The 24,198-nt window shown below is 38.3% G+C and overlaps 1 long non-coding RNA gene across 1 annotated transcript in view; it reads right to left on the minus strand.

The window, feature by feature from the left end:
* Nucleotides 1-297: 297 nt before the first annotated feature.
* The window catches only part of LOC101670852, a 73,099-nt gene continuing 49,198 nt past the window's right edge, over nt 298-24,198 (minus strand). Inside the window, exons 2-4 of the long non-coding RNA XR_006606602.1 lie at nt 12,234-12,324; nt 1,743-1,950; nt 298-1,369 (exon numbers count right to left, since the gene is read on the minus strand). This is a non-coding gene — a long non-coding RNA (uncharacterized LOC101670852). The remainder of the gene's footprint in view (nt 1,370-1,742; nt 1,951-12,233; nt 12,325-24,198) is intronic.

The raw sequence follows: 24,198 nt of genomic DNA on the forward strand, positions 1-24,198 counted from the left end.
AGGTTGGGGAGTAGAACTGGGAGTTTCAACCTGATCATATGGTTGGTTCTCCTGGAAAGTACCCCCTAGCCTTAGGTGCTTTCCAGAAGTCCTCTCATTAACATAAGACACCTTTGTCACTCTCAACGCTTAGGAAATACCAAGAGTTTGCAGAATTGTGAGCCAGAAACTGTTGACCAAATATATATGAAAAATATACTAGTCCTCCTTTATTCGAAGGGATACATTCTAAGACTCCTAGCAGATGCCTGAAACTGCAGATAGCAAAGAACCTTGTACACCCTATATTTTTTCCTATACATACATACCTATGATAAAGTTTAATTTATACAATAGGCATAAAAAGAGCTTAGCATTAACAGTAACAAAATAGAACAATTATAACAATATATTGTAACAAAAATTACATGAATGTGGCTTCTCTCTCTCTCTCAAAATTTCTTATTGTGCTGTACCGCCCTCCTTGGGATAACGTGAGATGATAAAATCCCTACACAATGAGGTGAAGTGAAGGGAATGATGTAGGCACTGTGACCTAACATTAGTCTCCCAATGAACTTCTGATAATGCATCAGGAGGATCATCTGCTTCTGGACCCCGGATGACCTCAGGTAACAAACTGTGGAAAGCAAAACTGCAGACAAGCGGGGCTACTGCATATTATGGTCATCTAAATGGCCAAAACACATATTTCTTATAAATCACAGTCTCACAGAGTGTGTCCTCCCAAAATCCATACATCAAATTCTTACCCCTAAAAGTGATGGTATTAGGGGGTGGGGCCTTTGGAAGGTGATTAGTGCTTTATAAAAAAGGTTCCACATGAGGATACAAGAAATCTGTAACCTGAAAGAGAGCCCTCACCTGACCAAGCTAGCTGTAATTTCAGACTTCTGGCCTCCAGAATTGTGAGAAATAAATCACTGTTATCCACAAGCGACTCAGTCTGTGGCATATTGTTATAGCAGCTCAAATGGACAAGATGTAAGTCTTTCAAAATAATGATCTTATTCGATGTTCACCACACCTCTGAGAAGAATGAAAAAGAAAAAAAATGTGCACTCCAGGTTTATATTTATTAGAAAACATAAGAGATACTAAAATGTACAATATATCTTTTTAATCGCTGCACATGAAACAAATAAAGTAAAGACCATGGAAAATGCAACATACAATTAAGTAGGCATATTTCTTAACGTTTGTGAAGCAACTTGAACGATTTCTCCCCGGTGAAGTACGGTGCCTCTTTACAGAGCGTTCTCATTACCCAGCCTTTCCCACACCTATAAATTTCTGTGTGGAAACTCATAGGTAATGGTAAAACACCAGGTCCCACTTCTCAAATAACCTTTATTGTAGCCTCCCAAATCTGAAAATAGAAATTTAAACAATTTTCACTGAATTGAATGCTTATGCCTTATATACCACGCAATATCTGGTGATTAGTGACTAGATATCTGGAATACTTAACAATAAAAATTCCAAAAATCCAATAACTTCTTAACAGCTTAAGAAGTGAAAATTCAGGGGGTGCCCGAGTGGCTCAGTGGGTTAAAGCCTCTGCCTTCAGCTCGGGTCATGATCCCAGGGGCCCCACATCGGGCTCTCTGCTCAGCGGGGAGCCTGCTTCCTCCTCTCTCTCTGCCTGCCTCTCTGCCTACTTGTGATCTCTATCTGTCAAATAAATTTTTTTAAAACTTTAAAAAAAAAAAAAAAGAAGTGAAAATTCAGGAAGTACTCACTGGGTAAAACATCACGTGAAGTTTCTTCTCAGTTAACTCATTTTAGATATGTATGCAAAGCCCCTGAAATTGGCCATTGTATCCAGTACCTGCTTTGTTTCTGACCTTTGTCTTGAGGGAGTGGCTCAGGATCCTGAGCAGATTGGGGTTTTGCCCTCTTCTGCATGGGCTTCTAAATGGCTCCTTGGCATGTCACCCCCTCTCAGTTCTGCATGGGAGAAGATGAGAACTCAACTAAAATCTTAATATTACCATAAAACTGTAAAGCCAGCATTCCAAATCCTAAAATGGTATCTTATTTCACTGGAATTTTCATTACCTTTTAACAATTAGCTCCTGAAAACTTACTTAAATTTTACAGACTTGAAATTTTAGAAAGCTAGATTTATGGCTTGGTTTTAGAGCTGCATAAAATGGAATGCATTTTCCAAAGTATCTTCCTTCTCAAATTCTTCTAAAACTAAAAGACTGTATGTGCGTTGTCTCAGGCAGCAAATTGTTCAGAACCAGGATCTTAAAGCAAGATGTAACTTTTACAAGTCATTCTTACCTACTTCACTCTCCCTTCTACTATCAGGGAAAAAAATTACCTGAGTTACCATTTGCTGAGTTCCCTCTTTGTGACAGACATTGTGCTAGATGTTGAATATACATGATATCATTTAGCCTGCTCAATAACTTCATGCAGAATTCAATAGTTTCCCATTTTTAAAAAAGCATATTAAAAAAAAAATTAAATTCCAGAAGTTTAACTAAAATAGCTGAATCACCCTGGAACTAAAGTCTTCATGGAGACTCAAACTCAGAGTGGTAATTCAAAGGCTGTGTTCTCCTTCCAACACCACACAATTCAAGGAGGTAGACAGACTGTTAAGCCAGAAAGCCCACTTCAAACCTTTCACCAACACTGAATTAAACATAGCACTTTATTCCACTATAAACATGGACCAGTAGTCACTAGTAGCCTCAGGTATTCAGGTAATTTTAACTTTACCTCCAAAGAAGCCTCAGATATTTTAATATCACAGGATAGTTGTTATAGAGAACTTAAAATATTATTTGTGTTCATCACCACTATGAAGTTATGAAATCATCAAGTCTGTGGACTAGATCTTGTTTTTAATTCATTAATAGAGCCTATGTCACAACTTTTTAAAAATTTTGATGAATACCTGTCCATACTATCTGTTTTCTTTGAAATTTTAAGCGTTTGATTTGATGCATTAAAAATGATATTCTGGGGGCATCCAACTCTTGGTGTTGGCTCAGGTCATGATCTCAGAGCGTGAGATGGAGCCCCATGCTGTGAGGAGTCTGCTTGAGATTCTCTCCTCCTCTCCCTATACCCCTCCTGCTCATGCTCACCATTTCCCTGTCAAATAAATCAATCTTTAAAAAATAAAAACAAAAATACTATTTTGTCAAGGGACTGACCCAAAGATTTCACAAGACTGCCCCAGATTTCACAGCACTAACAAGATTAAGAACACCTATCTAAAGCCATATAATTAGAAATATTTGAATAAATAATGACATCCATATTGGTTTTGTTTATGGGATTTTGACTGAGCTATGACATTAGTTCTACTAGTCAATGATCCCCAATCTGGGCATCCCATATTTCTCACATAGTTTCTCATAATATATACTCCATGAAAGGATCTCTTTTGGTTAACTTAGCAAATTAGCTTTTCACACTTGCATCATCAGAAGAAACTCCATTGTTCTCTGCTACTCCACCTGTTCCTAGATCCTCACCTTACACAAGGCAGGACTGCAATGGGATGTCAGGGACACCCGGAAAGATTCTGTTCCCTTCTTCTCTCCTCCTTCACCAGATTTATGTTAATTATGGGTACCTCTGATCTCTTTAGGAATTTAGGGTTTAGGAGAGCCCTTCAAAAATTTTTCATATCATTATTAGAGGTGAGAGTCTACAGTCAAGTGTCCTCTAGGAGGATGATTAATATTTACACAGAGGTATAAAAAACACACTATTCCCCCAAGGAAAGTTTTAATAGGAGATCTATGCAACCAGCAAGAAGCATCAAGAAGGGAGGGAAAAGAGCACAGCAAGAGAAATTAGGTACCAAGGTCTTTCTCACAATTTTTCCCTGAACTTCAGTGATTCATTTCATTCTAGTTACAATTTCCAGTTCCTCGGTTTCCCATTTGCCAAACAGGAGTAGTAATATGGGCTTGCCACTCATGTACTGGCCGTGCGGTGAAGACTACCAGCCTCCCGGGCATCCAGGGCTTTGCAGTCAGTCAAGCAAATGTCACATGCACAGTCAGTGATGGCTAAAAACCAGCTCTTCCTTATGATGGATGTCACCATGGCCTGTCCTTTCCTGCTAATAATGTAGTTCTTCAATCTCTAGGCTTCCCACAACACAGGAAGACTGCAATTACATGTGTTTTTAGGCTGACTCATTTTCTAATGGTAACAATCAGTATTTAAGTTAATTAGGAAGATTCTTTTGATGTCCTTTATTTCATTCACAATTAGTCTCCTGATGTACTTTTTTTTTTTTTTTTTTTTTTTTAAATAAACTCTCGGCCAGTGATGGGAGGAGAAGGAATCATTTTACTATCCTCAACTTCATCTGCTTTCAGAGACTTGTTCATCCTCTGGCTAGTTCTCACTTGAAGCGCCTAAACAGAGTTTGAGTTACTCTGAGCTAACTCTGATAATAATTCTGAATCCAGGTCTAGAACGGGTGCTTGATGAGAGAAAGGTCAAAAGGTCCAGAATGCTCTCTCTCTGTTTTGGGGTAATTCCCTGTTTCAAGTTGAATTTCCAGACTCTAACACCTTGGCACAGATGACTTTAGCCATTAGCACAACTTAGGACCTAAGGGAATGGACAAAGATATGGGTAAAATTAGATGAGATGCAAAGCTTGCAGATTCTGCTAGAGAAGTGCGAGGTGAGGGGTGCTCTTCAGGAAAGAGCAGGGATAGGAAGGCCCTACAAATGTCTGCAAAAGAGGTAAGCCCAGCCCTGCCAAACAAAGTCTTCAGTGCTTTAACCACTGGCTTTTTCATCAAATGACTGCTGTTCCCGCAGCTTGAAACAAGAGAAAGTAGAACATTACTCTCCAGATGAATGTTTTTTCTAACAGGTCACAGAGGCAGAGTTAGGGGCTGTCAATGGCAACCTGGACAAAGAGGATGAGTGTGGTCAGTGGCCAAAGCCAAGGTCAGAGTACTCATAAGTTATCTAGGATGGCCTGTGACTGGAATTCATTCAGTCATTCACTCCACATTTAAGGCAAATCCACGCAAGCTATAGAGAATATGAAGGAGTGATCCTTCCACTGAAGGTACCCACCAACTTGGGTGGGAATGAGATGTTCCGACCAGTCACAGACACTGACGGAACTAGGGTGAGACTCCGTGAGTGAGATAGTATAGGGCATGGTAAATCGGGCTCAGCAAAAGCACGCCACTGAGCCCTCAGCAGGAAGCTCCATTTCTATTTAAAGATAACACCACAGATGGAGATCACTATCTTGTGTGTGCGGATGTGGCTGACAAAACAATAAATAGCCTCCTCTTCATTGCCTGCATATGAAGACTGACATTTGGTTTACAGCTGCAGAAACTGCTTGCTATTCCAGATGTCTAGGGCTCCATTACACTACTTTACACACAATTACATACTGCTCCAGCACAAACACACTGCACCATCCCCACCCCCACGTTGCTAAAGCTGTGAACTGCCCCCCAACGTTGCTAAGGCTGTGAACATCTTCTTTCTCTTCTTTGCTTGGTGAAATCCTATTCATCCTTCAACACCCAGTTGAGCCATGACTGCTACTGTGATGCCTCTATCACTAAAAGTCATCCCTCCTTAGTCACCACATTTGCCTCTTATCTCTACTGCAGCACTGATACAGCATTCAGTTTTGTTGTTTCTTTATGTGCTTATCTCTCCAAAGAGTAATCATTATTTTTCAAGCATTTAGAATGGTTTCTGACAAGGCCAAATGTCGACTGATGAATGGATAAAGAAGATGTGGTATGTATATACAATGGAATATTACTCTGCCATCAAGAAGAATGAAATCTTGCCATTCGCAATGAGGTGGATGGAGCTAGACTGTGTTAGGCTAAGTGAAACAAGTTAGTCAGAGAAAGACAATTACCATAAGATTTCACTCATGCATGGAATTTAAAAACAAAACAGATGAACATATGTGAATGGGGGAGAAAAGAAAAGGAGAGAGGGAAACAAACCATAAGATACTCTTAAGGATAGAAAGCAAACTGACAATTGATTGAGGGAGATGGGCAGGAGATGCCCTAAATGGGTGCTGGGTATTAAGGAGGGCACTTAATAAGTGATGAATCACTAAATTCTACTCCTGAAACCAATATTGCACTATAAGCTAACTAAATAGAATTTAAGTAAAAATTTGAAAAAAAAAAAAAAAAAGAATGGTTCCTGACAAATAAATCACTGATAACTTAATGAAGAAATTAATAGACTACTCTGATAAAATTGTTTTTAGGGGTGTCTGGGTGACTAAGTTGGTTAAGAGACCAGCTCTTGAGTTCTGCTTGAGTCATGATCTCTCAGGGTCATGATATCGAGCCCTACATCAGGCTCCAAGCTCAGGAAGGAGTCTGCTTGAGAGTCTCTCTCCCTCTCCCTCTGCCTCTGTTTCTCTCCCTTACTCATTCCATCTCTCCCTCTCTCTCTAAAATAAATAAATAAATCTTTAAAGGAATTGTTTTTCAGCAAGCATCAATTTAGTGCTGGCATACCAACTGTCCTACAACATATTTGGATGACCTGAACTTGTCATTTGAAGCCATCATTGTAGCTCAGAGATGAAGCTAAAGTAAAGGATAAGAGGTTGGTGCATGTTTGTTTCATGAAGAAGTCTCAGAGTTCTTTGAAAAAATAAGATAGAGTTTCTCCCCTATTGACCGACCTCCAGTTTGCTCTATAATTTGATTTACTCATGGTTGCAGACTCAATCTTAAAGACAGAGCAAGACCACTCCGAGCTTGATTCAGGTCAATGAGAGCAGCATCAGTAACAGCCCTCATTACCTCTAACTTGAACCAATCACTACGTCAAAGCAAGAGAGAAATTCAAGTCTTCGTCAGTCCTTGTCAAACATTACTGGCCACTCTAGATATCCACCTCTGTACTCCATCATTAGCTGATGCAATCATAAGAGCACTTACACTTGGAAAGGATCTGGTAATCACCTGTTCTGACTCACTCCCAAAGTAGGAACATTTTCTATTCCATTTAGAGCAGATGGTCACCAACATCTGCTTAAAAACATCTACAGCCAAGAAGCTCCTTCCTCTGTGAGGTATCTATGTAACTCTGAACAACTGTAGAGATTAATGAGCAAATACCCAGGAAGCATATAGTACCTGGCACACAGTAATTGCTCAGTACGTGTAACTGACATTTTTTATCATTATCTACTTTCAAAGTCCTTTTATTTCACTGGCAATCCCTTCTTTTAAGATACAAAACAATGTACAAGTGAGCAAAATGTTATGTCTAGTACACTTCGGTTTATGTAAAATATAAAGAACCTACATATATGTATGATGATGATGATGATGTGTGTGTAACGATGCTTACAAATCTTTCATTTATTTTTTTATTTGCTTATAAAGCTTCTTGAAGGAGTCCCCATGAAGGCTTTTTGAAGGAGCCAATGATACCCATTGTGAGAAACCAAATGCCCACATCAAAGATTCTGTCTCAGTCCTTTGATGCTAGAAAGGTGCTGAGCTCTGTGTCAAAGGTGAGATAGAAAGCCCTTCCACCAGCTTATGCTATGCATTGTCACCTGGACCTTGAAGCAATATGTCTATATCCAGAGCCCTACAGAATCCATCATTCATCTAAGCCAACCCAAGACACCGGGCATGGTGCCATCTTCCTATCTCCAACCTTTCCAAAGCTCAGCTACTAACTTCATTTGGAGAAAATGAATACACACAAAATATGTGCACAAGAGTAAGAAACTATTTCTGTGTTGATAAATTTAGAAATTATCTAAAGGGCATAGTATTCAGAGATACAGCTTTGACTAGAACATAAGCACCTTTCAACACTGTCACGCAGAGCAGTTTAGTTACTGAGAGCCATAGCTCTCAAACATACACTTTTCTCATTATGGGCAAAGCTCTGTAATTATAAAATCAACTACCCCAGTCCTGCGATTTCCCTAAGAAAAGAACTCTTTCTGCTAAAGGTATCTTCAAGTCTCCAGCTCAAACTTTGAAATGACAGGTAGGTTTTGTCCTCACCTTCTACCTTTGCCAGTCAGCTCTAAACTCTTAGACTGAAGGGTCAAGTTTCAGTCAAAACTAATATCCTGGCTATATAGGCTGGGAAACGGGATATTAGCTTTACCATCCAGTCATCTAAAATTTATTCATTAATTCATTAAGTAACATTTTGAGTACCTGTTTTGCATGAACATTTACAGTGTGGGAAATCATGAAGAGTTTTCTTCCTGACAATTCCATGAACATTCTGTTTGGCTTATTTTTCATGACCCTGGGATTTTTTTTCTGAATTTGGGATAGAAATCATTGCAAAGGTATAGTATGTCTAGTATGTTACTGTTCTGTAAGAGGAAAAGACTATACATAAGCATATGCTCATATAGACATGAAATACGTCTGAATGGAATAGTGTTAGTGATGCTGCTGAAGAGAGAAAGTAGATAGCTTAGTGAAAAGGTAAAATCCTAGGTGATAAGAAAAAAACAAAGTAAAATCCTCTTTCTGCCCTTGAAGCCTGAAGAAGCAAATACTAAAAAGCAAGTACATGCTTATCATTGTATGTTCTACACTTTTTCAATCTCTAACTATATCCAAGTATGGAGCATTCAAAAAATCATAAACATTGCATAACACGGACATAATCTCAGTAAGTTTAGAATTAACTTTTGAATAAAAAAATTCTGAGGTCATCTCTTTTTTGACATAGCAATTCTTAGATTTTTCTTTTCTGTCCTATCAGTAACAAGTCCTATCTCCAACCCACCAGACAAATTACCAACTCCCCACTTACTGTAATTAACTGAGTGTATTACTTTCCTATTGCCAATGTAAAAAGTTACCACGATGTTTCAAAACAACACAATTTTTTTATCTTACGGTTCTAGAGGTCAGAAGTCTGGCAGGGGTCTTATGAGGCTAAAATAAAAAGGTAGCAGAGTTGCAATTCTTTCTTGAGGTTCTAGGGAAAGAATCCATTTCTTTGTCCTTTCCACTTCTAGAAGGTGCCCACAATTATAGGCTTGTGACCCCTTATATCTGTAAAGCCTACAATGGTGTCAGTCAAAACTTTTTCATATTTCCTGACTCTAATGCTGACCCTTTTGACTCCCAATACCACTTCTAAAGAACCTTTATGATTACATTGGGTCCAGCCAAATAATTCAGGATTATCTCCTAATTTTAAGGTCAGCTCATTAGGAAAATTGATTCCAGGAGCACCTGGATGGTTCTGTCACTTAAGTGTCTGCCTGCTGCTCAGGTCACGGATCAGGGGGTCTTCGAATGGAGCCCTGCATCAGACTCCCTGCTCAGTGAGGATCTTGCTTCTCCTTTTCCCCCCTGATCATGTGCTATCTCTTGCTCTCTCTCTCAAATAAATAAATAAAATCTTTTTTTTTTAAAAAAAGCTTGATTCCATATGCAACCTTGATTCCCTGTGCCATGTAACAACATATGCACAGGCTCTAAGATTAGGAAACAGACATCTTTGGGTGGCCACTATTCTGCCTACCACAGTAAACAGTAAATAGATTAAATAGCTAGCTAGCTAGCTAGATACATACATACATACAGATATACATACATACATATGGTTTCTGAAGAGATACAGCCTCTTCCATGGGATGACTTTTAAGTTATAAAATGTAACAGTCAAAGTCCTTGTCTGAAACAGGTGCTGTTGGAGTCCTCTGGCACAGTTGGGAGCCATTCCAAGACAAATGAGGAAGTAGGTGAGATAGTCTATCAATACATGCTCTGCAACCTGACTTCCTGGTTTCAAATCCCAGGTCTACCAGTTAGACAGTGTGACTTGCACCTCAGTTTCTTCATTCATAGAATGAAGTCAGTATTTGTACCTCTATCATAGGATTGCTGCAAGGCTTACACAAGTTACTACCATTTAAGAACAGTGCCAACACATAATAAGTACTCCATATGCTACTTAGTTTGACTTGATTCACACTTCCATGACTCAGAGTGCTCACAAAGGAATCCCTGCCAAGACCCAGAAACGTTCAGCCCCAGAGCGAAAATCCTGTCTCTGTCTTAGGAGTATTGAGAAGAAAATATTGATGGTGTTTTGGGGGTGTTTGGGTGGCTCAGCAATTGAGCCTTCGGCTCAAATCATGATCCCAGGGTCCTGGAATGGAGCCCCGCATGGGGTTTCCTCCTCCACAGAAAGCCTGTTCTCCCTCTGCTATTCTCCCTGCTGTGTTCCCTCTCTTGTTATCTCTGTCAAAGAAAAAGAAAATATTGACGGTGCTTTAAAATCCACCTTGCCATCTAGGTTTTCCCCTCTTCCTTTTGATTTTAAAAAGGAGAGTTAAAAAAACAGCCTGTCCTGTAGAATATCAGGTCAGAACCTAGTGAGCCTACTGGCTTCTACTAAGGGTTACATGGATTGAGCTAGACAGTCTTTGCCCGCAAGGAAATTGCCACATAATGGGTAGGCAGAACAAACAAAGATAGGACGTAATTAAGCAAATTTAACAAAAAGTTAATTTCTATAGCCCCAGATAAGCTGAATCTAATAAAGCAAAGGGAGTGGCTCTCCATTTTGTTCTGTTTGGCCCCCAATGTCAACAAATCTAAAAGGTCTGTATAGCAATTCTCATTGCTAACACCAAAGAAACAGAATGCAAGTGTCAATCAAAGTACCTACTTTTTAAAAAAAATTTATTTATTTATTTGAGAAAGAGAAAGTGAAAGAGAGTGTGAGAGGGGAGAAGGTCAGACGAAGAAGCAGACCCGTTGAGCTGGGAGCCCAATGCGGAACTCGATCCCGGAACTCCAGGATCATGACCTGAGCCGAAGGCAGTTGCTTAATTAACCAACTGAGACACCCAGGCACCCCAAAGTACCTACTTTAAACTGTAACCATACAATTGGACCAATCTATCTTTCATCAGTCTCTCAGTAAATTTTCCCTCTAGTTTCTAGGGACTGTTTCTAGGAAATCGCTAAAAAGATAACTAATTCATCCCTCCGGACTCATTATGCTAAAGGGTTTCAAATGCACAAAGCTCAAAGACAATTGCAAGAGCCCATGGTATCTTAGTTTGACAACAAAACACTCTTTAAAACATAAAGATTACACTGAAAACCGTTTGGAGTTTTACTATTAGAATGTTGTAACAGCCTATCCTCATTCCTGAAAAGTCACTGCCAAATTGGAATCAGTAAATCTCTCTTTATCCTCCTTTCAAGTACTTTGGCAGTCACTCCAGCATATAATTTAAAGTACTAAGAAAACTGAGAATACCTGAATGTCAACACCATGGAAGGGGAGTGCATACTTGCTGTTCTGTACTTCATCATGATCGCCAAATGAAATTCAATTTTATACTGTCAAATACAGTGATTTCTCTCAATGTGATAAGCTATGTTAACTAATGACCTAAGGAGATCCTAAATATTGCCTGCTAAGTATATTACTATAATCTGATTAAATCCAGTCTTCAGCCAATCCATAATTTTCATTACCCCTATGAAAATGTTCTGCACTAGGATCTTTTAAGTTTCCTGTAAGCAAAATGAAATTTCCTTTGAGGTGAATAATGTAGCCTGAGTCTATGAAATAAATGTTGGTGAAATTGGTCTATAGCTCCCATTTACAAATACCAAAGTTATAAAGCATATTAGTTGGTAACATCATATTTATTGGCATTTATATTATATCAGCTTATAAGCACCTTTTTGGAAAGTTTTTGTTTATTTTTATTATTACTTTTAAGTAGGCTCCACCCCCAGAGTGAAGCTCGATGCAGGGCTTGAACTCATGACCCTGAGATCAAGACCTGATCTGAGATCAAGGATCTGTTGCTTAACCAACTGAGCCACCCAGGTGCCCCAAATTACAAACACTTTTAAGTGAAAAACATTTTTCCTCTTTGCTCAGAAATTGTCCAACTCTCCTGGTTCAGTGAGGAGAGAAGCAAAGCTTTATCAAAGAGGTTGAGAGTCTAAACCAAATGGGATACTGTATAATCACAGCAGAAGCCTCATTCTGACTATTTTTTGTTTTGTTTTGTTTGTTTGTTTGTTTGTTTTTGGAAGGGTGGGGTGGTGGGGTGGGGTCAACTTATTTGGTCAAAGGGAGTTTTTGATTAAATAAAAAAATTTTTTTTTTAAATAACACCTCAATCTTTGCATTCATTCAAGAAACATTAAACGTCACCACTAAGCATTAGATACTATTCTAAGAACTAGGGATACGTACCTGAGGGACATGGCCAAGGAGAGGCATTATCAGGATTCCAAACATCAGGCAATGGCTAAAAGTGGGTGCTTGAGAGCAGCTGAAATGTCTGCTGAAGAAAAAAAAGTGTCATATTCCAGGCTTAGGGCCCAGCCAACTAATTTTTTAAAAGACAGAATGATGGTTCAAAGAACTGCTGTTTAAAATAATTACAAATTAATAAAAAAATTTCTGAAAACAAGGCAAAGATGCACAGCAGACCAGACAAGCTCAAGAAGAAAGTGGTCAGCAAATAAAAAATAAAGAATGATCGGATGCAAAGAAACCCAGAGCAGAAACTTCTGGTGATGAATGAGATTCTCTGGAAAACTACATCTGATGACTCGGAGTATATCAGTCTCATCTGACTGTGTTTATAAAAAGGAAAAAAATGATGAACTTGGGATCGTTTCCCCTCATATTGCAATCAATAGAAACTTCCTTTTCACAATGAGACTTTAAACAATTAGAGAAACATTTTGGTTTCCAGCTAATGGGTTTAATAGTGATTGCCATTTCAGGAAAAGCACTTCATCCAATTGTAGACATGCCAAAGGTGGAAGAGAGGGGAGCAGAAGCAGCATAAACTGTACTAAAGGCCCTCACAGCTGGCTTTGAGTCACTGAGAAAATAATATCCTTCCTCTAATAATCCCTTAAAGACTTGGGTTTGCTTTCGTTCGGGAGGAGAATGTGCTGGCCTAAGAACAACTGTTGTTTCAGCACTTGAGCATCAGGGAGCTAGATGTTCTATTTATTGTACCAATGCCAGGCATTCCTAAGTAATATGTGAGCTGACCTTGAGAAAATACACATATAGTGGAGGTTCAAATACAGAGAGACCAGTTTCTAGTTAATGGCATAGTCAAACCTCCCACATTTTTTCTTTCTGTTCATCATCCTAGGGTCTCTAAATATTTTCTTGTTCCCTCGCTCTTCACCGGGGACCAAAGCTGGGCAGAGAAAGGACACATACCTTGGCCACAGACATCTTGAGTACCATAATCTGTAAGTTTGGAGCCTGCTTTTCCAGAATTAACCACCGTATTTGCCTCCACCAGCACCATATTGTTCTAAATGTATTGAATTTATGATCTTTGCTTTATGTAGGCATCAATATTTAAGTCAACCTACAAACACGGGTATATAAAAATTTGCCATAAATACTGATGTTAATATGATATGGGAGGATATAATTAAGATTGGATTAAATATAATGGATTATATTCATGAATTTAAAATAATTGGCATTGTACCAATAAAGCATACTCATGCATTATGTACTCACTAAGCTAATTTCTTGTTTTGTTCCTTAACAAAATATCCAAGTATCCTCTCAAAGTGTGTTATTGGATTATGCCATTTGCTGTGCAAATAAACTGTACTTTTAATTAGTGTAAGAACTCCTGTAGTGTGAAATTAAAAGTTTTGAAAAGCAACATGTAATATATAATTCCCCTTTAGGATATTCTATCAAGTACAAATAGTTTCAGCTGCAAGTAATAGAAAACTTGACTAGTGGTCTTAAACCAAAGGGACATACCTAACAAAAAGACCAAAGAAAAGCCATCCCAATGTTGAATCAGTGGTTCAATGATATCACCAAGTAGGCAGGCTCCTTCAAATTTTCTGTTCAACCATCCTTGGTATGCATTCAGTATTTTTCTTCAAGGTAAAACTCTCAAAGCATCTTGTTCACATATAACATCATAGAACAATAGGATTTTCCTGGGGCACCTGGGTGGCTCAGTTGTTAAGGGTCTGCCTTCAGCTCAGGTCATGATCCCAGGGTTCTGGGATTGAGCCCAGCACTGGGCTCTCTGCTCAGTGGGAGGCCTGCTTCTCCCTCTCCACTACTGCTTGTGTTTTTCTCTCTCTCTGTGTCAAATAAATACACAAAATCTTTTTAAAAATTACAGTAGGACTTTCCCAATTTCCTAATGTATTACTTAAAGATTATTTTCCAGAACAGGTTCGTGGGCCCACTCAAGTCACTGGCAAGGAACAACAAGACTGTCATTACTGCTTTACACCAAATGTGACTTATACCCAGGAGCTTGGTACATTGGCATGGAAGGTAAGCCACCAAGGGAGTTCACCCCATATATGGCCCCTCTGAAGCCAAGCATTTAATGCAGGTCCTTTTATGCAACGAAATAGTGATATTCTAACTCTTGCACACTAGAATCAAAGCTGAAAAGATGCTTACTGGCTTGGGCATTGGAGTGTCCCCACTGATTTATCTCCAAGTCAGCAGGTCCTCTCTCTTGCATGGAGAGGCAACAGCTATAATGTCAACAGTAGGAAACAAATGCTACTGTCTCCCATCCCCGGCTAGGATTTGACAAGGATGAGAGGGGAAGCAAAGAGACAAAGAGTGAAGAGCGTCTTAATTTTTGCAGATGAAAATGGAAAAAATTATGAAATCTTAGTTCTAAAATTTTCAGCAAGAACCCAAGATAATGTTTTCTTCTACTAACTGCCCTGGGAAGACTACAGGAACTTTGAAGTAAAGATCAGAACACTGCTTCAACTCTGCAATCAAAGAGCTTAGGAATGACATCTACCCTCATCACCGTAAATCATCTTTACATAAGGAAGGGGTCAAATTTCTGGCTTAAACAATACTGTTTAACTACTAAATATACGTATATTACAAAGTAATTCAAAATTTATGCCAGAGCATAAATCTGGCATTTTGGCCTATTAAGAAAGAGCTTTCTAGATTTGTCATCAGAATGTACTAAAGGGAAAGAAAACAAAATATGAAATTAAAGCCATAATCAGCTTAAGTGGAAACAATACTATCTGTTCATGATTGCCATTCCCATCATCAGTTGAATTAGCAAAATCCCGGACCGCATGACTCCAAGCTTCAAATGACTTAGGACTGATAGTCAGTAATGCTGTGTAATGGAAGGAAGACAGGTGGTTCACCAAGGCGGCCAGTGGTGAGCCTTTAGAAAAGCCGCTTCAGGGCGCCTGGGTGGCTCAGTGGGTTAAGCCACTGCCTTCGGCTCAGGTCATGATCTCAGGGTCCTGGGATCGAGTCCCGCATCGGGCTCTCTGCTCAGCAGGAGCCTGCTTCCTCCTCTCTCTCTCTCTCTGCCTGCCTCTCTGCCTACTCGTGATCTCTCTCTGTCAAATAAATAAAAAAAATCTTAAAAAAAAAAAAAAGAAAAAAAGAAAAGCCGCTTCAACTTTATGGGTCTTGATTTCCTCATCTATAAAATTATAAAAACAAAGTCCACGCTACAGGGTTGGAATGGGACCAACTCAAATAAAGGATGCTTGTTTATTATCATATTGATATATCAGGTTAAGTTCCTTTTATTTAGTTTTTAGTTTTTAGTTTCTTGAGAGAGAGAGAATTTTAAGCAGGCTCCATGCCCAGCCAGGAGCCCTACCTGGGGCTCAATCTCATCACCCTAAAATCATGAGATGAACAGAAATCAAGAGTTGGAAGCTTAACTGACTGAACCACATAGGCACTCCAGGTTACATTCTTTTTAGGAACATCTTAAATATATGGGACACTAAAGAAAACAAATATGTGGTGGGGGAGGAAGCCAAGAAAAGAATCCTCATGCAATGCACTGTTCTGCCAATTTATTTTTTCCAGTGCAGTGGTTTTTATCCAGACAGTCATAGTGTCCCATAGGACCTGTTAGCTACAAATTACAGATATTTCATATATGTCAAGAAACTGAAGAACGAAAATGAGATGAAATCCCAATGCAAGTCTATACACCAAATGTGATTAGAAAAATTTTGACATTAAAGCCTGATAGTCAAAATAAATGTCTGAAATTTAAGCATACGCTTAGGAATTTACATATTAAGCCATTTGGCATTTCATTTTCTTGTCCTTTTTGCACATCAACTGGGATATAATTGACACATTGTAGGAAAAAAATGAACAAATGCTCTTGCCATTTGCTATGTCTCTGTTATTTTCTAACTTTGTCTTTATCTGAGTTATCTCTGTAACACACACACACACACACACACACACACACACACACACACTTGTGGACCATGGAGGCAGGCATTCATTTACAGAGAGAGGCCAGAGGGCATCTGGATGGCTCTGACTATACAGCATGCAACTCTTGGTCTTGGGGGTGTAGTTGTAAGGTCCACATTTGATGTAGAGATTACTTTAAAAAAGAAAAAAAGTGAGAGAGAAGGCCAGGAAGCCAGATCACACTAAGAGAGGTGAGTTACCTCTCCGGATGTAAAGCCCTCTAGTGTGTATGCTATGTGTGTTTAGGCAATATGCTCTCATTTTCCTATGTTCCTCCTTAAGTGCTACCTCAGGGGTTTATTTTAGTCTGCAAGAGATTAGGCAGGTAAGGAGGGAAGGTAATCTCCAATATAAGATGCCAGTTCCTTACATCCATAGGTTATCCTCCTAGTGCCACCATTGCTGAACACTGGCTCCGCTTTATTTCTCTGGTTGGGAACTTACATACCATGCTCCTCCCCTTCTCAAAACTGAAAGGTCTTCTCTAAGCTACTAGTTCACTTATTATCTGCAACTGATCCTTAACAGACATCTTCAGAATCAAATTTTCATTTTCTCCCATTCTTAATGATAAACCACCTACAGTTCTACTATTTTTTTTTAAAGATTTTATTTATTTACTTGAGAGAGAGACAGTGAGAGAGAGCATGAGCGAGGAGAAGGTGAGAGAGAGAAGCAGACTCCCCATGGAGCTGGGAGTCCGATGCGGGACTCGATCCCGGGACTCCAGGATCATGACCTGAGCCGAAGGCAGTCGTCCAACCAACTGAGCCACCCAGGCGTCCCAACAGTTCTACTATTTTGACTTTGTTTCTCAACTTCCTGCTTTTTCCCTGATTAGAGGTGTGAGTTCCTTAATGAATTCGTTTTCTCATTCTCATTCTTAAACACTATGTGTACTTGTGGTGATATTTCTTCCCTTGTTGACTTCAAATTAAAATTTTTTTTAATTAGAAAGGCACCCCCTAGATATGTACTCTTAAGAACAGATGGATGCCAAAGTCTGCAATGTATACAAAAAAAATTCCAAGAGATGGTTATTATATATATTTTCTTAGGATCCCAGAAATTGATATTGAGAAGGCATCAGGTTCAACTGCTTTATAGAACACCCACCCCAATCTATAACATTAGTTAGAGTAAATGGGGAATTTCAAAAGACATATTTACAGAGCATATATATATACAAGATAATGTAAATCATCCACAAAAGACAACTGATCCTAAATTATGGATGATTCTACTTTTTTAAATAGTCACACCCTACAAGTGATGGTTTTCCACTGAGAAGAAATGTAAAGAGAAGAAAATCCATCTCTTTCTTTCTTCCTCTCTTCCTTTTTCTTCATTTAGAGAAAATAAGGAAGCAAAAAAGTTTGTCAACAGATTGAATCTCTTCAGGCAATTCTGTTTAAAGGTAATGAGATCGTTTCAGATGCTCCTGAGAAGAAAGAACAAGGGAAACTTTGGCTCAGACCCACTTTCCCAAGCTGCTGCCTTTAATTCTATGAGAAGAGACTTTCCACCTCCACAACCTGCATGAACTACCTATGCTGTGCCAGGCCCTAAGCTAGGGTTTGGGAAGAATAATACATAGTCACGTCTCTAATGAGTTCCCAGCTTGGAAGGAGAAACAAACACATGAAATAATAATTAAAATACCATGTGCTGAGAAGCGTAATAGAAGTACAGGCAAGTATAGGCAAAGTGTTCAGGGCTCATAGAAAGTTCTTCCAGTTGGCATCAGGGAAGGCTTCCCAGAGGCAGTGGCATATTACAGAGAATAAAGAATAAAGAACAAAATGTATACCAACGAGTCCTCGTTCTCCCTCCTAGTTTCCCCAGAAGGATTCTGCATAGAGAAGCCCAACAGCATATTTCTGTAGCATGAATCACGAGAGTGCTAGGCAATTGTCACCCCAATAGCATTTCTAAGGAAAGCAATTAACTAGCAATTTTCCTTTATTATTTCACTCATCCACATAATTAAATATTCTCAACATACTTATTTCATAGTACTTTATGAAGAAAGATAACACTATCTACTATTTACTAATGATAATATAATTAGGCACCAGTTTCACATGCTTTGATGTACCCTTCCAAAAAATTGTCTTAAAATGCAAGTTTAATGTGAGGTTAAGATTGCCCTAACTCTTTTCTCCCAAGACACTAGTGTGTGTCTTTATTTCACATGGTTAATATGCTAAAGGCTTGCTTAGATTATTCCAGTTTTCAAGAAAAATTGAAAGGTTTATATGAATATATTTGGGTGAGCCTGGTGGTGGGTATTAAGAAGGGCACGTATTGCATGGAACACAGGGTATGATGCATAAACAATGAATTTTGGAACACTGAAAAGAAATAAAATAAAATACAATGAAAAAAAGAAAAAAAGACCAGTACTAAAGCTAACCAAAAAAATAAAATAAAATAAAATAAAATGTCACTGGTCCCTCAAAATCACTCCCAAAGGATTTTGTCAGTTTTTCCGTTTTGTTTTCCAATATGTGATTACTGTCATTGTGCTGCATTTATTATACTGTATAAACCTTCACACATATATACACACATACCTATGTACAAAACCTTTGTACATTTTATATATACAAACATATACATATATGCTTATATAGACGACGCATAAATATAATAAAAAGCCCCTTAACCTTGCCTCAGATCTCATCTCTAGGTCTTACAAATATCAAAAGCTACTTTTCCTCAATCCCTTTCCTGAAGTCTTCATGTGCCAAGATAAAAATGTTCAACCCTAGATATGGTTTCCTTAGAGTTATGGACTATGAGGCTCATCCTACCTCCACTACTGGGCCCTCTGTATATAACTTTAAGTCCACTTTTCTCAAAGTAAGGAGGCGTACATTTATTTCATTTACTTTCCCCATTATTTGTGCAGTTTCAGGCCATGTTGACACCTAGTTCAGAGCAGCAGAGCAAGACTAATAATAAAACAAACTGGCCCCAGTTAATAATTATACATACAGCTTGGCCCTTTCTATCCTAGTATCTTTTATGAGAGTTTTCTTTGAAAGTTAATACCTCTTGCTTTTTGAGGCAGATCAAAGCCAATTTGTGGTGTGCTCCATATTTCAAGAGATGTCTTAACATTTCCAGTAATAGCATTTCCCTTATATACATTCTTGTTTTCAATGCGTTTTTGTAACTAGCTTCCTATTTATGCCCACAAAAGATGGTCATGATCAGGTGAAGCAATTTAAGATACAAACCCCTTGAAAGTCAGGAGATAAGCTTTAATAGCTATATTAAAGTCCGTGTTATAATAACTTCTAAACCATGACATGGTCACATTTGGAGGAAAGCAAAGCCAAGGATTTGCCTTACGTGATCAGTCTTTTGTAGGACTGAGAGCAAAGTCTCCCTGACTTCTCGCTCATCAAGACACACTGTCCTTTTCATATGCATACCTTGTGCACAGAATTACAACTCCCGTGCTATGCCAAAGCTCATGTGCTGCTTTCTTCTAGTTTGCAAACACAAGACAGTTCTCCACAGTTCCCTTAAGCTAGCTTTGGTCTCAAGCAAGCTGGCCAGGGCTGTGCTGAAAACCTTCTGCTGAGATTTTTTTTTTTTTAATTTGTTTTGGGCACAATTATCATTAAGGTCGATGCATAACTACCTATCCAAGCAAGTCATTTATCTGTGCAGTGGCTTAACAAAAATTAGGTTGTATCATTCTTTAAATACCTCATTACTCAGTGTTGCTGATGCTCCTTTGTCATTAACCATAAACCACCTGGGATTTTCCAGCTCTGCTGTATATCCCTGGTTGCCTCGCAAGAATGGAGGCACAGAAACATAATTAAAGACCTATTTATTAATGTCATACATAAGTGTGGGGTGTACACTTTACAGAACATTTTGTCTTAAGAGAGGAGGTTGGTTTTTCCAAAAGCTTACTTCACATGCTTCCATGGTTTTGAACACTAACCATCCAGCGTGAACGCTGAGATACGACAAACGTGATTTCTGAGAAGGCTTTCTCTGTTTTTGCCTATAAATATGCCAATTGCTTTAAAAAAAAAAAAAAAAGAATGTAAAAAGGAAAAATGTCAAACATGAAAGATTTACCATCAATCCCAAATCAGAATGGAAGCTTTGCTTTCATTAAAAAGGATTTCCACATAACAGTTAATATTTTAGCATTCCTCTCCCCCTCACCAGTCACCATTTCTCAACTCCTTCACAATATCCCTTATTTTCTTACCTTTCTCATTGCCAAGAGAAACAGCAGAATGAACAATTCTCCTGTTTACTTCTGTAGAACACTGAGGTTCCAGAAGGTGGACAGAGAAATCTTTTTTTTTTAAATTAATTTGACAGAGAGAGAGAGAGAGGTCACAAGTAGGAGAGAAAGCAGGCAGAGAAAGAGGAGGAAGCAGGCTCCCCACTGAGCAGAGAGCCCGATGCGGGGCTTGATCCCAGGACCCTGAGATCATGACCTGAGCTGAAGGCAGAGGCTTTAACTGACTGAGCCACCCAGGTGCCACCAGAAATCATTTTTTTAAAAGATGTATTTATTTGAAAGGAAGGAGAGAGAGTCTTAAGCAGACTCTGTGCTGAGTACAGAGCCAGATGTAGGGCTCGATCTCACACCCTGAGACCACAGCCTGAACCAAAAGCAAGGGTCAGATGCTTAACCAACCTCACCTTCAGGCGCTCCCAGAGACATCTTTTTACATCAAATCTGGATGGTTTTAAGACTTTCATAAGGTGGGACAATTCATGGACTGATTTTTCTCAGTGGAATGTGTTTGCTCCACACATTTTTCTTAAAGGTTTTACATATCTGTTGTTCATTTACACTATAATTTTGTACAAGATGGTATTTATTAAATAAAATGATATTCTTAGTTGTTCTAAGATGAATATAACAATGGTTCATCGTGTTCTACAGAGATGAGCATGACTTTCAGGAGTTCTGTTACATGAGCCAGTTTGAGTTTCTAAATCTTCTTCCGGCTTCCAGTTCCTCCCAGAATCATCTTCCTAAAGGATCTCTAATCTCATTCCTCTAGGAGAATCCTGAACAGGCTTGCTGTTGTTTGTTGCACAAAATCTAAACATCTGAGCAGAGAACAGTGGTCCTTTCAGCTATACTATAGTGCATTGATTTTATAAAAACATAAACAAACTTTCTCTATCTTATTTTTTACAAAAACAAGATTTTCCCTATTTTACACCATAGGGCTTGATATGCACGTATGTGGTGTTTGTGTGTGCTTAGAGTCATATCACACAATACACACTCGGGAGGGGCATTCTCACTCATAATACAATGGAATCTATATGACTTATTTTTGTGAAGAAGCCATGTTTAATTACATATTCTGAACCAAAAAACTTATACAAAATAAATTACATGCCTATAGTAATAGGTGAGAAAATGCTGCTGAAGATATATATACCCCAGGACTCCTGGATATAACAAAATTATCCTATAGGTCAAATAAGAAACATGACCAAGTAGTGTAATTATAGATCATCTAAGGGACTGATGCCTATATAGCACATAGAAGCACTCTATTTCATAATATTTTATCTAAAATTAATATGCAGGGGCACCTGGGTGGCTCAGTTGGTTTAGCATCTGCCTTCAGCTCGGATCATGATCTCAGGGTCCTAGAATCAAGCCCCATAGCAACCTTCTCAGTGGGAAGTCTGCTTCTCCCTCTCCCTCTGTTGCTCCTCCTACTCCTGGCTTCTCTTTGTCTCTGTCAAATAAATAAATTTTAAAAAATATTTTTTAAAAATTATAAAAAATAAAATTAATATGCAGGCTATAACAAACACTAAATTGCTTTAATTTGTACATTTATTTACAGTTGCTTAATTCATAACAGTAATGTTTATATCCTAAACATTTAGAAATACTTAACTGAATAATTTGGAGTACTCCAGTCTTTCTAAGAAAGCTGTCCAAAGAAAATTAGAGGGTGTCTTTTCTTACAATAAATGTCTTTGTTGTGTAATAGTGTTTCAATTCATTCTAGTTCCTTCAGAAATATTTTCAGACAGATACGTCAGTATGTTTTCATAGGCATTGTTATTTTCCTTGCTGAAAAGCGTTTTTTTCTTTAAATAAAAACTGTTCCAATATATCTGCATTTTGCTTTGTTTAGCGGGAACTAAAAATTTTTTAAGAAATGGGTTCCACTCAGCATTTTTTGACAGTCGTCAGAGAGGGGTAATCTTTAAAGACTCACATTTTTCAATTTTTCTTTAGTATAGACAGCTTAAAAATGATTTTAAACTACTTCATATCTCTTATGGGAACCTCAAAGCAACATCATTTAAGTGTTATCTTCATTTGAACAAGAGAGGAACAGTAATTTATGATTTCATTAAATAAGAGTTAGGGAAAGATCAGATCTTTGAGGAGGAAAGGTACATTCAGCAGGAGTCTACCTTTTATCACAATTCAGCTTTAATATCAGAGCCATTAGCTCAACTACCTTTTTTCAGTTGCACCTTTGGGAATACCAGGATGAAACCAAGGATGAGATCATAAATTGTACGACTTTGGAAAACTGGCAGCATCTAGTAAAGCTGAACTTATGCAAATCTTATGACCTAGCAATTCCACTCCAAAGTGTACCTCCAACTCAAAGACATAGACATACATCTATTCACCAAAGACATGCCCTTGCATATTCACAAACTATTCATAAAGACCACAAATATAAAAATACCCAAATTCCACCAATAGTAAAATTAATAAATACTGCCTATTTACACATTATTCAGAAATGAGACTGAATGATTAGCACCTCTATGTAACATGATGACTCTCACTAACATAATGTTGAATGGAAGACGTCAGATCCAAGAGTACATGACATAATATCTTTAATATGACCAAAACATGATTGAAAGTATAAAAACAGACAAAAGTAGTCTATGCTGTTAGAAGTCAACATCATAGGGGTGTCTGGGTGGCCCAGTCAGTTAAGCATTGGACTCTTGGTTTCATCTCAAGTCATGATCTCATGGTCTTGAGATTGAGCCCCATGTCGGGCTCCAGGCTCAACACTGAGTCTGCTTGAGATTCTCTCACTCTCCCTCTGCCCCTCCCACTCACGCTGTCAGTTTCTCTCTCTAAAATAAATAAATAAATCTTAAAAAAAAAAGTCAACATCATGGTTACCCTTGGTGGGGAGAGGAGCTAGGAACTACAACGGAGCATAAGGGAGCTTTTATGATGCTGACAGTGTTTTGTTTCTTGATTAAGAGCTGCTTACATAGTTGTGTTCAGGATCTGAAAATTTAATGATTTTTACATGGATGCTATGTGTACTTTCCTGGTGTGCATATATTTTACTTAGGTAAAGATTTTTTAAAGGGATCCAGGAAGTCAAAATTACCTTTCTGCTTCCATAAAGGAAAAATGACCCTTTAAAGATTTTAAAGTTTTCTCAGTATCCCAGTTAATACCAAATGGAAATATTATTCAAAGGAGGCACAACTTAGCCAAAATTCAATCCAGTTGAGTTGGGGTTTTTGTTTTTGTCATCGTCGTCTTCTCCTTCTTCTTCTTCTTTTTTTTTTTGTGTGTGTGTAAAGACCAACAGAAAACTGGAAATGAAAGTAAGTCAATATCTCAGTTCACACTCTGCACTAAGTAGTTTGAGGATCACCTTCAATGCAGTTCCTGTGAAAGAAAATACTTAACAATATACCAGCCAATTTTTAAAATCAGATCTCATTTCTATGAAGTAGCAAACTGATGGAGAATCAAACTTCCTGGGGAACCTCAAAAGGTCAAGAAAGTGACAGCTTGTCTTCCTCTGGAAATTTGCTGTGGCTTCATCACCATGAAAATATGTTTCTCCACCCTCACCATCACTTCCCCAAAATTGTTTTTCTTCAACAAGTCAAACATGTA

This window comes from Mustela putorius, unplaced genomic scaffold (genome assembly GCF_011764305.1).
Source record: "Mustela putorius furo isolate JIRA1106 unplaced genomic scaffold, ASM1176430v1.1 tig00000407_pilon_pilon_pilon, whole genome shotgun sequence".
In the NCBI taxonomy this organism is placed as follows: domain Eukaryota; kingdom Metazoa; phylum Chordata; class Mammalia; order Carnivora; family Mustelidae; genus Mustela; species Mustela putorius.